Source organism: Pteropus vampyrus, unplaced genomic scaffold, assembly GCF_000151845.1.
Source record: "Pteropus vampyrus isolate Shadow unplaced genomic scaffold, Pvam_2.0 Scaffold105, whole genome shotgun sequence".
Taxonomy (NCBI): domain Eukaryota; kingdom Metazoa; phylum Chordata; class Mammalia; order Chiroptera; family Pteropodidae; genus Pteropus; species Pteropus vampyrus.
Genome location: NW_011888886.1, coordinates 1,247,011 through 1,251,150, shown reverse-complemented (window position 1 = coordinate 1,251,150; position 4,140 = coordinate 1,247,011).

Here is a 4,140-nt window from a genome sequence, read left to right as displayed (position 1 = left end):
GGCTGACCAGTCCAGACTTCACGCCGCCCAGCGATTGCACAGAAGCTTCTTTTATGTCTAGTCACAGCGTTTCAATATATTTATGTTTACCGAATCATCTCTATTTTCACCCAGAGCAAAAGTGGGAACTTGTGTCCTCATGCAGCCGTGTACAGCCCTCTTCCCAGTGCCCCAGACCCTGCCATTGCCCTGGGGATCCATGGCACTGTGTTAGGAAAATACGCCCCCCTTTGCTCCATGTCTGCCTCTGATGAAAAGCCGGTGTCTCCTGAGAACACAGTTCCCTCGAGACCGCTCCAGTGGCAGCTGGTTGCCCTCTGTCCCCACCGGGCCTGGAGGAAGGGCAGGTGCCCTCCTTCCTTATTGTCACAGGCAGACAACTGTCCCAGCTTCCTTCCCCAAACACCAGAGTGTAGAAGCTCACGCCATCTCTCCTTGTTGCGGCCATCCACACACACTTCCCCGAGTCACTCCCTGCAAGAAAATACTAGAACCCGGTTATCGTCACTCTCTCCAACACGACCCTGGATGCTTTCAGTCCAATATGCTCGTAGTGCCGCGGCCTCCCAGTTCCCTGGCCCGCTGTCCTCCAATGAATGGCCTCGTCCCCTTTCTACACAAGGTCCCACTTTTGCTCAGGCCCTCTGAGTAGATGTGCCTACACCTCCTAATCACCAGCGGTCTCTATTTCAAGTGCTTTACTCTCCGCCACCTCCCAGCTTGTCAATCACTCCCTCGAGTCTACGGACTCCACCGAGTCCTCGATGCCACCATGTTTATGTTCCCGTGATCTCGGCCCCCGTCCGTACTTCCTTTCCCAGCTGCCCTGGGCTCTGCCGTGAGTACAGCAGCATCGCCACAGGCTTCTGTCCCGAGAGCACAGGGATTCTGATGAATTCTACGTTGAGCGATCCAGCAAAAAAACGAAAACAAAAACGAAGTATGGCGCATTGGTCATGGAAGGTGCTGAATCATGGAAAAATTTATAGAGGAACTTTTTACTTGAGAATAGTTTTAGATTTACAGAACATGTGATGAAGATAGTATAGAGCCTGCCTCACCCCGTACCCCACACGTTTCCCCAACTGTTCACGTCTTTTGTTCTTATGGTACTTTTGTCACGACTAAGAAACCAGTACTGACTGACGCATCATTATTAACTAAACTCTCCGCTTCGTTCAGGTGTCCTTAGCCTTCGTTTTTTTCCCGATCCCCTTTTCTGTTCCAGGAATCCCCGCGGGACCCTCTCAGTCATTGTGTCTCCTTGGGCTCCTCTCGATGGTGACAGTTCCTCAGCCTTTTCTTGCTCTTGGTGAGCTGACAGCTCCGAGAAGTGCCAACCAGAGGTTGTGTAGTGTGTCTCCTCAGAGATTTGCCAGATGGTTTTCTCTTGAATGTGTTTTGACAGGAGAGAACTTCCTTTCTGCCTGGGTGTAGACCTTCCAATCTTACATGCATAGTGATTGAATGAACGTTTCATAGACTAGCTTCTGGCTCCATCCAGTATAGACCTGTGTGTCTTTCTCATTTTCCAGATGCTTCCAGCACCGGGCATACCAGGGCATGTATTTCCAAATACACCCAGAATCTGACCTTCGTTATAACTGGCCCAGTTCAAGCCACGTCACCTTTTACTTCTATGATTACAAAAGCCTCCTACTTCCAACCTCGTTATCCACAACAGTCTGTTTTTCCCAGAGAAGGCAGAATCAATTTTTTAAAACCAGTCGGTCATGTCCCTTCTGTGTCAAAACCCGTAGGTGGCTCCCTGTCTCCCCTGCAGTAAGATTCATTGTCTTCATTGTGGCCAGCAGCGCCCTGCTGACCTGGCCTCTCCGGGCTCGTCCCCTCCTTTGCTCAGGCTGCCCCACCCGCTTTGACTTCCTTGCTGTTCTCTGACTGTGCCAAGCACGTCCCCATGTCTGGAACTTTGTACCTACTGTCCCATCTGCTTGAGCCATCCTCCTGAGTCATGGCCTCTTCCATCATCCGCCCTGGCCTTTGCTCCTGCACTCCTTAACCTTCTTCCCCCGAGTTCTGTTTCTCCATCACCCATGAGAACCTGCAGACTGTAGATCATTTGTTGGTTTGTTGTCTGTCCCCCACTGGAATCTAAGCTCCACGAGGGGAGATGGCAGGGATTTACCCTCTCTGTCGCATCCCCAGTGCCTGGAAGGGGCACTGAGCACATGGTAAACACTCAATAAACATCTGTGGAACAAGTGAATATTACCATGGCTCATTCGCTTATTCGAGAGGAAGTTGGCACATAACAAAGGCTCACTAATTGGAATGTGTAAAATGAACAAACGAGTGAATTTAGGCTGATCCCACGATTGAAAATCTCTATTGATATTCCTGGTATATCCCTAAATAGATACCCTATAGCTTCTTCATTATTTGCTTGTGAGCAGTCTCCAAGTAGGTCTTTAAGGCATTCTGTGTACAGGGATTACGCATTGCTTCAGGCTTATATCTGGATATACCAGCGTTTGACTAGCTTTATCTGCTTTTCTGTGACTTTTTTTTCCCCTCCCACACTCTGGTTATATAATTATATTAGTCATTTTTTGACTCTATGTCACTCACATTCCTGCTGAAGTAAAATATTTCTGCCCACTGGAAGTCTAGCCAGTCTGAAAGGAAGAACCGGCTCAAATCTTATCTTGATTAAGAAGACTTTCCAGCTTCCTTTAAGTGTAATTAGTCTCTTCCTCTTCAAAGCACATCAAAATATCCAGAGCAAAGGATGAAGAGGGAAGAGATAGAAAACACGGAGAAGTGAGGAACAGATATAGAGGATATGGGTGAAGCTTCTGCATCTGAGTGACCGGAGTCCCTGAGCCGAGAGGACAGAAAGTCAGGGAAATTTTTTTTTTTTTTGATACTGATCAAAGTCATCAGTTACTATGAACTCCAAGAAAAATAAACCAAAAAATAAAATATAAAAAAAAATAAAAGGGCCGAGAGGGATGATCTTGGAGAACTTATTCTAGAAAATATTACAACAAATTATAAAACAATAGGAACTTAAAGTATTGTATTGGTTCAAAGATATCCAGACGGTATGAATATATCAAGTTGAGATTGACTTAATTCAATGAAGAAGCACTCGGTAGGAAATTTGGAAGTAGAAGAGAAAAGGTTTAATACTTCATAAGAAACAAATGGTTAAAGTTGGTTTTAGAGAAAGATATAGGAAAAAAATTGCAGAGATAAATTAGAATCAATAATAAAAGTAGTTGAATCCAATACTATGTTAAATGATGCGCTAATCTAAATTTTAAGTATGTCTTTGGGGAGAAAAATGCTTGATATGATAAAATGAAACTAAATTTCATGATTAAGATAGGAGACAGGTGAAATTTAAAAACAGATTCGAATTACATGGTTTTTATGGTACAATAAAATTAAACATTAATTCCTAGTCTCATGGAATTGAAGTGATTAAACAAACGGTGGACCTAATGCAATATTAACTATTTCTTTCTGTTCCAGCCCTGTTCCCTTTCACGGGGATCTGTGCTGATAAGTGAACTTTGGCTTCAATGGCCAACAGGAATTCAAGGTGCCCACTTAGCTAGAAAGTTTCATGCCTGGAAATGGAAAGAGTTGCAAAAGGTCAAGAAGGGAAAGAAAGAGATGTCCAAAAAAAAAAAAAAAATGACATCTCTTGCTAACTGAATGTTGCCCTAAAAAGACTTCTGATGTAAAACTCTAAATGAGAGTGGTTGGGTGTCAGCCTTGGCTGAGTTTCCTGACCATGCCATGCCCGTTCTCACCACTTAGTCACTTCATTTCCCTGATCCCTGCTCACTTCCTCCTTTCTCTGAGGACACCAAGCCCAGAGACCACCGACTCTCCTGAGCCGTCATGTCCTCGGGTCTTAGCCTATGCTACCTTGAGCTGATAGTATTTTCTGTTAGTGTATCACCCACCTCTCTAATTAGATTGCACTCTTGCGAAGAGGGGCTCTCCATCTTTGGTCTCTATTAGCGAGAAAGAATTCGATGATGAAAAAAGCCTTAGAGAGTCTGAAACAGCTTTGGCAAGGGGGAGGGTTGGCGACGTGAAAATGCATTTGTCCTACTGGTAGCGTCGTTTGACTTACGTTGAGTTGCAATCAACTAAAACCTGAAG